A 12671-nucleotide genomic window follows, 5' to 3' on the forward strand; every position below is an offset into this window, starting at 1 on the left:
ATATTAAAAGAAAACTGTGTCTCATGCTTGATTTTTTTGTCATATGGAGAGAAATGTTCTGTCTGGAGAAAAAACCCTACACAGGTTCATTGGATTAACGTACCTTTCGGAAATCATATGGCCCTATACCAGGATAAACATATTTCAGGTTATGGAGAAATGAAGGAGAAATGAAGTTTCGAAATCTGTCATAAACAAATGAGTACCATCCACTCCAGTAACTGACGAAAGACGGATGACGTGAACTCCACTGCTTCGCTCTCATTGGTAGTCGCTCCCGAAAGTAGGTCATAATTAGCATACAATCTTCCGTTGAAATCAATGAGATTGCATCACTGTGCTACTGCTAGTCGCTTGCTAGTCTAAATGCAGCTTTATGAGTAATTAGAAAATAGTCCCCTGCCATTGAAAGTAACCAAGGGGACTATTTTCGGGCAGTGGGTAATATCACTACGCCCGCTGCAGCCATGCCACAGCAGCAAAGTCACTGATCAATACGCCAGAATGAGAGTATAGTTCCTAGCCATATCTGCATAGAAAATCGCTTTTAATTTTCTGTCAGTCTTAGTACACGATGTAACTACAGAAGAGTCAAGTTTTAAATAGGAAAAATATCGAAACTCTTATTTGGTTATTTTTTTAGTGCGATGCTAATGGTCTAATCAGATTTAATGGATTGTGCTAAGCTACGCTAAAAGTGCTAGCGCCAGACCCGGAGAACAGCTGAATGGATTTCAAAACTGTAAGAATCAAATGTTTAACTGTACACTGTAAAACATTATAGCCTCATTAAGTTATGTGTACTAACATTTGCTATTTAGTTCTACTACACACAGCAAGTTTTAGATATTTAACCCAAGTCTGTAAGTTTTCACAAAGTTAAACTTAAAGTTACATATTGTCTTAACTACTTGTGAGTTGTCTCTGTGATGTGAATGTTCATTTAACTAACTTCTGTAAGTTATGAATCACAACGAGAGGGAGGGGTCGTGTCCAGAAAAGACCGGGAAAATTTCAGTTAACTTTACCTCAGACACAGCGCTCATCTGAAATGACCAATAATACATTTTTTTTGCAAGGCTGCAAAGGAGGTATGTATGATTTTTTTTGTCTTGATGTAATAGAGATGCCCTTTATACATTTTTAGATAAAAATATTGAGTTTAAAGTAAAGAAAATATGCAGACATCGAGCCTGCTTTGCGAATGCGTCGTCGTCAGGATATTTATCTGCTTTCACATCGAAGCATCAAATGTTAAAAGAGTTTAATACACCATGGGGACAATTTTGGATATTTCAATTGGTTGTGCGTAACGTTATATCGATTATTTTGATTATAAATATAGCTTACAGTTTAACATTTAAGCTTAACAGATTTGTTTGTTCACTGTCAATGTGAATTAATCACGGGCTGAGTCTTAAGCGTTTAAGAAACGGGTAATGTATTATTGTGATGCTTGAAAGATTTTTATCCTCGTGCGATTAAGGGCACGAGGGGAATATGCGTTGAAATGAACGCAAATAGTGTCTAATAAGTGTTCGAGGATCTGTTCGTCTGACATAAAGGCCATAAAAAACCTTTAAATAGATTTATATCTCTCAGTCGCTTAACAAGTGGACACAATATCTGTTCGTTTCCACAGAATTATGTGTTTAAGTCTAGCAGGGCAGCCATTTCAGGCTACTGCGCACGCGCATAGGTTTGCAACCTCTCGCCAGAGAATCCCCTTTACATGTTGTTGATGGTAACAGCTGTGTTGCGTATAGTTAATCTTTTTTCTTTGATTATTGCGTTCTAATCAGTGGCTTTAAATGCTGTTCGTGCTATCTGTGTTTCTGGATTTACAAGTAGGACGCACGTGTTTGCTGAACATACAGGACACCATATGATTAAAAACTGCCTCCCTATCTTGTCATAAATAACAGGTATTTGCATGATTTTTACCATTTTATAATCTGTATGTCGTATTTTTGGTATTTTGTACAAGAGTACTAAGTATTTTGATCATAGCGATTACAGTGGTGTAAGTTACCGGATCGCAGACGACCATAGACTGTAAAAAATAGATCACGACCCACGGTTCGGCTCCCATGCGATTCGCGGATTAATATCTATACAAAGTTTGTCATTTGCATGTTTATTAAAGTCTTGCAAATGTTAACACTCAAGTGATTTTTAAACAATTTAACCACAAAAGTCTGTTTTTACTTTTTACAGTCTCGTTTTGTCACTCTGCATCTTGTGGCTGATAAGCTATTGAAGAAGAGCTGTCCATCACTTTATGGACATTCAAGTTAACATAAGGTATTGTAAACGCAATTTTACCTAATACTATCAACTTAATACATTTACTGTAAACTGTGCAGTTCTTTACTCATACAATTTCATGTTTTTTTTTTCCTAATCTGCTTTTATTACTTTGTCTTGTTTTGTTACTCTGCATCTTTGTGGCCGCCCATCACTTTGACGACGTTCAAGTTAACATAAGGTAGTGTAAAAGCAATGTTGCCTAATACTATCAACTTAATACATTTACTGTAAACTGTGCAGTTCTTCACTCATACAATTTCATGTTTTTTTTCTAGTCCGCTTGCTATTGAAGAAGAGCTGCCCATCACTTTGACGACGTTCAAGTTAACATAAGGTATTGTAAAAACAATGTTGGCCTAATACTATCAACTTAATACATTTACTGTAAACTGTGCAGTTCTTTACTCATACAATTTCATGTTTTTTTTTCCTAATCTGCTTTTATTACTTTGTCTTGTTTTGTTACTCTGCATCTTTGTGGCCGCCCATCACTTTGACGACGTTCAAGTTAACATAAGGTATTGTAAAAGCAATGTTGCCTAATACTATCAACTTAATACATTTACTGTAAACTGTGCAGTTCTTCACTCATACAATTTCATGTTTTTTTTCTAGTCCGCTTGCTATTGAAGAAGAGCTGCCCATCACTTTGACGACGTTCAAGTTAACATAAGGTATTGTAAAAACAATGTTGGCCTAATACTATCAACTTAATACATTTACTGTAAACTGTGCAGTTCTTTACTCATACAATTTCATGTTTTTTTTTTCCTAATCTGCTTTTATTACTTTGTCTTGTTTTGTTACTCTGCATCTTTGTGGCCGCCCATCACTTTGACGACGTTCAAGTTAACATAAGGTAGTGTAAAAGCAATGTTGCCTAATACTATCAACTTAATACATTTACTGTAAACTGTGCAGTTCTTCACTCATACAATTTCATGTTTTTTTTCTAGTCCGCTTGCTATTGAAGAAGAGCTGCCCATCACTTTGACGACGTTCAAGTTAACATAAGGTATTGTAAAAACAATGTTGGCCTAATACTATCAACTTAATACATTTACTGTAAACTGTGCAGTTCTTTACTCATACAATTTCATGTTTTTTTTTTCCTAATCTGCTTTTATTACTTTGTCTTGTTTTGTTACTCTGCATCTTTGTGGCCGCCCATTACTTTGACGACGTTCAAGTTAACATAAGGTAGTGTAAAAGCAATGTTGCCTAATACTATCAACTTAATACATTTACTGTAAACTGTGCAGTTCTTCACTCATACAATTTCATGTTTTTTTTCTAGTCCGCTTGCTATTGAAGAAGAGCTGCCCATCACTTTGACGACGTTCAAGTTAACATAAGGTAGTGTAAAAGCAATGTTGCCTAATACTATCAACTTAATACATTTACTGTAAACTGTGCAGTTCTTTACTCATACAATTTCATGTTTTTTTTTTCCTAATCTGCTTTTATTACTTTGTCTTGTTTTGTTACTCTGCATCTTTGTGGCTGCCCATCACTTTGACGACGTTCAAGTTAACATAAGGTATTGTAAAAGCAATGTTGCCTAATACTATCAACTTAATACATTTACTGTAAACTGTGCAGTTCTTCACTCATACAATTTCATGTTTTTTTTCTAGTCCGCTTGCTATTGAAGAAGAGCTGCCCATCACTTTGACGACGTTCAAGTTAACATAAGGTATTGTAAAAACAATGTTGGCCTAATACTATCAACTTAATACATTTACTGTAAACTGTGCAGTTCTTTACTCATACAATTTCATGTTTTTTTTTTCCTAATCTGCTTTTATTACTTTGTCTTGTTTTGTTACTCTGCATCTTTGTGGCCGCCCATCACTTTGACGACGTTCAAGTTAACATAAGGTAGTGTAAAAGCAATGTTGCCTAATACTATCAACTTAATACATTTACTGTAAACTGTGCAGTTCTTCACTCATACAATTTCCTGTTTTTTTTTCTAGTCCGCTTTTACTACTTTGTCTCGTTTGGTCACTCTGCATCTGTGTGGCTGCATAGAAGAAGAGCTGCTCATCACTTTGACGACATTCAAGTTAACATAAGGTATTGTAAAAACAATGTTGCCAAATGCTATCAACTTGGTGCTTATTCGTTAGACTTAGCAGTTCTTCACTCGTAGTACAATTTCAGAAGCTAAGCCTAGGCTGCTTTTTCTAACTTTAGTCTCTTTTTTCACACTTCTACAGCAGTTGGTGCATTAAGATACCTCTCAGAGTTATTGTGTCATCTCAAGAAATAAGGTGTGTCACCCTAGAGAGTTTTCCTGAGTCAGTCAAGGAGCTATGTGTGACATGGTGCATCATTCTGGGCTTGCAAGGAAACTTTCTTCTACACTTTGAGGATCCAGACTTTGGAAATGAGCACTGCAATTTCACCGATATTAAAGATCTACCATCAGATCGAGTGACACTGAAAGTTTTGTTGACAGCTTCTGGTTCGGTTTCTGACTTTGCATTACAATTACTACTAGTGCCTCATCAGTGGAATGGCCTGATCCTTTTGTTATTCCTGATTTCTCTCATGATGTTGAACTTCAGTTGAGCGCTGCAAATGATGCCTATGCCAGGGATGGAACAGTAATGGTCATTTCCAATGGTGTTAAATACTAGACAAACCAGCTGATGTGAAATGTTGACTGTTTCCAAGGTCCATCGGTTTATTTTGTAAAAGACTTTCTTAGCGACTGGGTATTAACAAAAAAGGTTTGGTGATAGTTATATTGCATTAATTGTTCTTTAAAAAAAACTAACTCTAAAATACGTGGCTTTTAAAATAATAATAATAATACTAATAATTTGAAAATTAACAGTGCAAAACTATTTTTATCATATTTGAGTTTTTATCAGTAAAAGAAACATTACACATACCTGTATCTATTATTACAACTATGGTGTTGATTTCACAGTTTAAAAACATTAAAGAAACCCATATAATATTTAAATGAAATTTGTTTTTAATAAACATTTGTAATATTCATTTTTAACAAAAATGCTTTTCCAAGCCAATGTTACAAATTGTTCTTGTGCAAATAAATAGTTTTTGAGCTAATAATTTGCAAGTTTATTTCAGTGTGAGTATTATTAGTCAAGATGATGAATTGAACTGATAATGAAACCTAGCTAGTTGTTTTAACTACAAGTATGAAGTTGAAACAATAAATGATTATTAATCCAACCCCGTGTAAAACATAACTCTTTGAGTTGAGATAAAGTGATAAAGTGAGTTTTATTGAACTGATGATGTAACTTAGCTAGTTGTTTCAACTACGAGGATGAAGTTGAAACAATAAATGATGATTAGTTTAACACCATGTAAAACATATCTCTGTGAGTTGAAACAAAGCATATCTTCAAGTTCATTCTACTTCGATTTGTAAGGCAGCAGGTGAACTTTCGTTTCTAAGTTTAACCAACTTGAAATGTTTTACAGTGTAGGGGAGCTGGAAAATGAGCATATTTTCAAAAAAAGTGGAATGTCCCTTTAAACAATAATGTCCTGTAAATATACCTGTGGGTGTATGCGTGTGCAAGGCGACGAGGGAAGAAAGTATACTGTACCTTTTATGTCTGCTGTGTTCTGGGCTTTCACAAAACCTGCCTGCGCTCTGATGAGGCAACACTTGTCATTATTTGCAATTCATATACCTTACTTTACGTGCAACATTACAAAAAAGGAAAATGTTTCTGCACATTTCTGTTATTTTATTTGCCAATAAATGAAACCATGTAAAAAATAGTAATAAATTAGTTAAAAATGACTGAATCCAAAATTTGCCGAATTCCGTGACATTCCACGCTGTACAGTAAATTCTATTTTTATGCTTGGATTTCCATGATTTTGTCTGCGTTTTCCACATCACAGAAATCGTGGTTTATGGCCATATGATTTTCGAAACACCTCTTTTGAAAGAGACGATCGACACACAGCGACAAAGTTGCTTATTAGGGATGGGACGATTAACCATGATAAAATGTCCTGACGGTTAGTATTTTCGTTTAAAATGTTATTATCATTACAACCGTGTTTGGTTACCGTGATTTTGAAAACTTGCGGTAAATCCTGTCCAGCCAGAATCAGCTTGACGCAGGCGCACGCATACAACATTGGTTTTTGTGCAAGAAGGTGTGGCGGAAGGCAGTAACAGGTGCACTGTGTTTTAAGGCGTTGCTTATGTGTGCATTTGATGTTCTTATTTAAGGTACTGTTCATTAAAACAGGTTCATACATCTCAGGGCTCCATGTTAATGTTCATTTAATGCAGGGGTGTCCAATACAACCAGTCGATCGCAAATGCAATGCCTATAGATCGCCTATAAGTTAATAACTGTGTATGCTGCTCCACGCCTCAACGAGCTTCGGAAAGCAAAGCGCCAAATTGGCATTATGGTCTTAGAAGTCTTTTTTGAGTTGTTGCGCATTTCTTCTTAAGTGTGTTTTTATAAATCTTATGCCTGCCCGCTGCAGCGGAGTCGTCTAACTTCCGAAATTTGGATGCACATACATGCTGGAGTTGATCCACACGTACGGTGTATGTGCGCGCGATCGATCGACCAACCAAACGAGAGAGAGATGCTTCTGATAATGTTGTCAGTTTATTTAATCAAAACCGCATCTCCGCTATTCCGCTATAAGGACTCAGCATGTACTCAAGGATTTTTTAACTCCTCAAAAAGAATGGAGTTATGGTGACAGCCCTAAATTTAACGTAGAGATAGTCCTCCTAACACACATTTAAAGTGTTATTAAAAAATTTAACAGTGTTTTGTTAAAAAAATGTTTTTTAGCAGGTAGGTCTTGTCGGCTTTATCATTTTAAAAGTAGATTGCCACACAAAAAAGGCTGGACACCCCTGATTTAATGATTATGCTTTAAAAAGTGCATATAGCTGCTAATTGTATTTGTTGTTTGCTGATTTTCAAAAATAAAACTTGTTAAAATGTTTTCAGTGTTTGTATCAGTTCTTTTTGAACATTTCCATCTCAATTTAAGAAAACCATGATAATATTGATAACCGTGATAACTTTGGTCACTATAATCATGATATGAAATTTTCTAACCGTCCCATCCCTATTGCTTATAATGTGAATGTATCTTTGTTCTTAACAACTTTTGCAGCTGCACATTTAATTCATACAGTGAGGACTGTGCAGTGCTTTATTTGTATTTATTGCTAATGTTAACTCTTTCACCGCCATTGACGAGATATCTCGTCAATTAAGAGAAAACGCTTCCCCGCCAATGACGAGATTTTCAGTGTTTCCGCGCCCTTCTGCAACTTTTTAAACCCGGAAGTATTGCCCTATGGCAAGCGGCTGCATGTCTGTGTTTGTTTTAAAGATCGCTCTGAATGGGATCTCTATAAAAAGTCCGTCACAAAAATGGAATTATCTTAGCTTTTTGCTCAAAATGTGGTGTTTTTGCAGAAACCTACCCATATTCAAAAGCTGATTACAAAAGAACTACTGAAGGTAGGATGAAACGTTTTTTTTTTGTTTTGTTTGAAAGCAGAGGGTCTGTTCTATTTGGTATATTGTATGTTTATATATTTAAAGAAGAACATTTTCTGGAAGGCATTAAACTTTGGTGAAACTCATGAAAAACGCTGGCGCTGGCTGGCAACTTTTTAAAAAAACGCTGGCGGTGAAAGAGTTAAAGGGGTCATATAATGAGATTTTTTTAAGATGTAAAATAAATATTTGGTGTCGCAAAAGTGTGTACGTGAAGTTTTAGCTAAAATTCTCCACAGATAATTAATTATAGCATGTTAAAATTGCCACTTTGTAGGCCTGAGCAAATGTGTGCCGTTTTTGGGTGTGTCGTTTAAAATGCAAATGAGCGGATGAAATGCAAACACTGATCACAAATGATGGTGGTTTGTTGGAATTGAACTCAATTGTGCTGTCAATTATTTTTTCTCTCTCTTTCTTTCTCTCTGCACTAAATGGCAGCGACGTGGTTGGTTGGTGCAGATTAAGGGGCGGTATTATTGTAATTGGCCTTGCTACCTACCTCACAAAACAGGCGAAATCTGAACAACCACATTTTTCACATGCTTGCAGAAAATGGCTTACCCAAACAAAGTTACTGTGTTGTTCTTTTTCACATTTTCTAGGTTGATAGAAGCTCTGGGGACCTATTAATAGCACTTATACACGGGAAAAGTCATTTTAAATCACCTATTAATAACTAGATGATGATTTTAAATTATTTGAAATGTGTATGTTTTGAATGTAATTTTCACAAAACATCTTAAAGTATTTGTATTGTTTTAAATAAAGGCTTCCAAATATTGAAATTGTCTCTTCGAATTAAACGTTAGCAGTATCTGTAGGTTAAAATTTAAATTCATTGTATCTAAAAATTATAGCTAATTTAAATACTACAAATTAATGTATATATAAAAAAGAAAAGAATAGTAGTATAGTATACAGCAGTATACTGTAAACCTAGAGTTTTTACAGTAGCACACTGTATTACACATTTACAGTAGCATTTAGATACTGTAAAATGGAAATATAACTTAGTACTGTAAATCTTATTTACAGTAGCCTGCCAGTACTGTAAAAATCCTTGAAAATGTCTAACAGTAAAACAAACAATAAACAAACAAATTGGGGAAAAAAACGTTTCATCCTATCTATATTTTTTTATCTGCTTATAGAGATCAGATTGAGAAAGATTATCAAAACATAAACACAGTGTAAAATTAAATAAATAACTTTTTGCTTCAGTTTTTTTTATAAATTAGGGAAGTGCGCGGTATTACAGATAAGCCTAAAACCTTATCGGTAACACTTTTTTGCAAATATTTTCTCTTAAATGACGAGATATCTCGTCAATGGCGGGGAAAGAGTTAAAAACCTTGCCTCAAACAAACACAAAGACACGCGCCTCTAGTGGACATTCCATCCAAAGATGCAGCAATGTACCGGAAGCAACAAATTTAAGGTTATGCAGAAATGTAGGTACTGTATGGAGAGTGAGCCTTGGTTGAAAAAAAACATAGTGGGAAACTGTGAGGTGTTAAACAGTGAGTACACTGTTGGTGGTAAAATCTTTCTGGTTCTCTCCTTCTAACTCAACACACACAGTTTATTGATCACTAGTGGCAGTCATGATTTCCAGGGTTTGAACCTATAACCTTTGGGTTACACAGTTATTACTACAAAGGCCTTCGCTCCATTGCAAACCTAAACCTTGTTGCAGAGGTCTGGCACTGCTGTGGAAACTGGATTCAGTGACCAGGAATGTGAATGTTTTTAAGTCACTCTGGCTGACCTTTTTAAGTCTGAAGCCTATTCAGTGAAGAAGCCTCTGAGGAGAGGTCTTACATAACTGAATGTCTTACATAAAGCCGTTTCCTTACTGCCGAATGACGCAGCAAGGGACGTCATATGGCTCACAAGGACCCTCATGCAAGTTTACAAAGGAGAAAGGATGAGAAATGGACTTCAAAGGGAAAAATATGAGTGAAAACCGAGATAATCGAAGTGTGTTAGTAACAGAATGAGTATTAGGGCAACAACACACCAGCTTGGAGTCAAATTGGAAAGAAGCCGTCATTTAATCTACTGTTGACGTCAATATTTAAGTATTATGTCATCTGCACACTGTACCGTGTAGAATCTGCACTGTCCCAAAAACACACGTATTAGCACAGACAATACACTTTCAGCACATCTGTTGGGGTTTCTGTTCACAATAGTAAATAATGCATCAAGCAGATTAAATTGAGTTCTTTCCAAAACCATTGCAAAGCCACACAGTCCTGATTTCTGGTGTAGATGAATATTAGTAGTGCTTGCTTAAGCAAATTGCTATTACATTGACTTAAATGTTGGCATGTAAGATAAATCATCCTGCACTATTCATGCTGCGAAGATAAATGAAAACCTCCAATATATCTTGAAAAGGTGTGCTATTACGTATCTGTATAATAAGACTTTGAACATGAAAGTGGGGACCCAGGCCAAGTCTGAGGATCAGAATATTTTGTAGACCTGTTAGTGGATTTTTTTTTATTGGACTAGTTATTACCCCAAGTAATAGCGTACATACAGTAGCAATTGTGCTGAAAATGACTCAGTATTTTAGGGCTATTTCATGCATTTTTATTAACACTGTTTAACTGTGCGTTTACAACACCACCAGCGAAAGTGTCAAAATGGCCGAAATTCATTTATTTTCAATGAGAGCCGGTGGGGAGCTCCGGTGAGCAGTGGGGCAGCGTACCTTGGACAGTGTGAGCGTCGGGGAAAGTGGTAATGAGCTATGACGTGTTTCGGTGGCAACCAATCTGAAGGTGAAAATCTCCAATAGGCTTTATGCCCAGCTGCACTACTTCCTGAACTTCAGCAGCTCCTTGTTTCCTGTCTGCCATTATTGGACAAACTGATTAATCCAGGTGTGTCTGATTATTGTTGGCACACCTGGATTAATCAGTTTGTCCAATAATGGCAGACAGGAAACAAGAAGCTGGCTGAAGTTCAGAAAGCAGTGCAGCTGGGCATAAAGCCAGCATCCACTACTCTTTGTCTAAAGCGTCGTTGGCAGGGCAACCAGAGTAATGTTGTTCAATATGCCCCATTTACCCCTCGTTCAGACAGCCAGCGACGTTATCGTTGTGTGTCGCTTGTCTCTTTCAATGAGGCGTTTCTAAATCTGCTTGTCATAAACAAATGAGTACCATCCACGCCAGTAACTGACGAGAGAAGGATGACATGAACTCCACTGCTTTGTTCTCATTGGTAGTCGCTCCCGAAAGTCGCTCGACATTTGCATAAAGTTAAACTTTTCTTAACTTTCTCGCGTCGTTGGACACGCCCATACAGTCGCCAACGGTCACTTTCGCTCGTGTCGCCGGAAGTCGCCAGGTTTCCATTGAAATGAATGAGATCGCGTCGCTCTGCTACTGCTTGTCGTTGGCTGTCTGAATGGGGCGTCAGAGATCGTCATATCGTCAGCCTGTAAGATCGCCGATACACGATAGTATCGGGGAGCAGGGCAGTAGTTTACTCATTTATTAAACTACTGCCCCACTACTTTATTTATGACAAGTCACTTGATTGGTGGACAAAAAAAGAAGCAAGGGCAACACGGTCATGAACGCAACCTTTTTAACTCTTTCCCCGCCATTGATGAGTTATCTCGTCAATCTGCAATACCGCTATTATCCACCAGGTCCGCAACTTATAAAAACCGGAAGTATTGCCCTAGGGCAAACAGCTGTATGTCCGTGTATGTTTTAAAGATCGCTCTGCATCTGATCTCTATCAAAAGGAATTATCTCAGCTTTTTGCTCAAAATTTTGTGTTTTTGATGAAACCTACACATATTTGAGAGGTGATAAAAACAGAACACATTAAGGTAGGATGAAACTGATTTTTTTGTTTGAAAGCAGAGGGTCTGTTCTTTTAACTCATATATTGTATGTTTATATATTTAAAAAGGAGCATTTTCTGGAAGGCATTACACTTTTGTGAAAATCATGAAAAATGCTGGCGGTGAAAGAGTTAAAACTGCTGATACAATTAATTCATCCACGTCATTAAGTCTCAAACTCGCTGGTTTTAACCCTCTGTGTGCCTAACAACCTCTCTAGTGCAAGGAAATGTCAGAGCCACGCGTATTACAAGTTCAGGTGCTAGAAGGATTCCATGCGGCGCACATTCAGGTCCGAGCAAAAGTCCAAGACACGCGCTTTGAGTCCTAGTGCATGCAAGAAGAAATCCGTGCGCACAAGCCCACAAACCCTCTTATGCGAGGAAAAACATGCAATGCGCATGTTAATGTGAAACTATGATGATAATAATCATAATAACTATCGCCAACTATCGTCATGAAAGCCCGCTATTAGCGATATGTCTGGCGATTCACGATACTATCGGCACAACCCTTAACCAGAGCGTTTTTGATGCTCTCGTGAAGGTACAGTGAGAGTTGGATTCCTCATGCTAAACATAGGCAAAGATTCAAAAAGCATTTGGATGTATGATGAAATATTTCTGTGCAGAAAGTCAGGGTTTGTACAAGTTTTTTTTTCGAACATGAAAGATTCATACATAACAATCTTACTTTCTATTTTATGGTCAATTTCAGTGCAGGAAGTACAACGGAAGTCCTTATATGGGCATTTTAACTAGAATAGTGCCAACATCACCAGAGAAGTGTGTTTTTGTTTGTCAAGTAAATGTAGGCTTGTTCAGCTTCCAATAAACAAAGGCATATAAAAACAATGGATATAGTTTGTTTATACAGGCTAGCAGCGGAGTTATGGGTGTGTGCTTGTTCAATGGATTTCATTGAAATGGGGCATCCCAATTGGG

The 12671-nt window shown here is 36.8% G+C and overlaps 1 protein-coding gene and 1 long non-coding RNA gene across 14 annotated transcripts in view; one reads left to right on the forward strand and one right to left on the reverse strand.

Moving 5' to 3' along the window:
* Positions 1-12671, reverse strand: part of pde4ba (phosphodiesterase 4B, cAMP-specific a) — a 204887-nt gene that overhangs the window by 132404 nt on the left and 59812 nt on the right. The gene's annotated exons all lie outside the window — the stretch shown is intronic.
* LOC129451883 (uncharacterized) lies at positions 825-5404 on the forward strand. Of its 12 annotated transcripts, none has more exons than XR_012370720.1 (8): positions 1119-1925; positions 2218-2304; positions 2586-3169; positions 3267-3510; positions 3608-3666; positions 3948-4006; positions 4290-4389; positions 4533-5404. It is a non-coding gene; the product is annotated as an uncharacterized lncRNA (long non-coding RNA). The 12 variants fall into 12 exon arrangements; XR_012370719.1 differs by having other exon boundaries at positions 2586-2644; positions 2926-3510; XR_012370718.1 differs by having other exon boundaries at positions 2586-3510.

This window comes from Misgurnus anguillicaudatus, chromosome 8 (assembly GCF_027580225.2).
Source record: "Misgurnus anguillicaudatus chromosome 8, ASM2758022v2, whole genome shotgun sequence".
Lineage (NCBI taxonomy): Eukaryota > Metazoa > Chordata > Actinopteri > Cypriniformes > Cobitidae > Misgurnus > Misgurnus anguillicaudatus.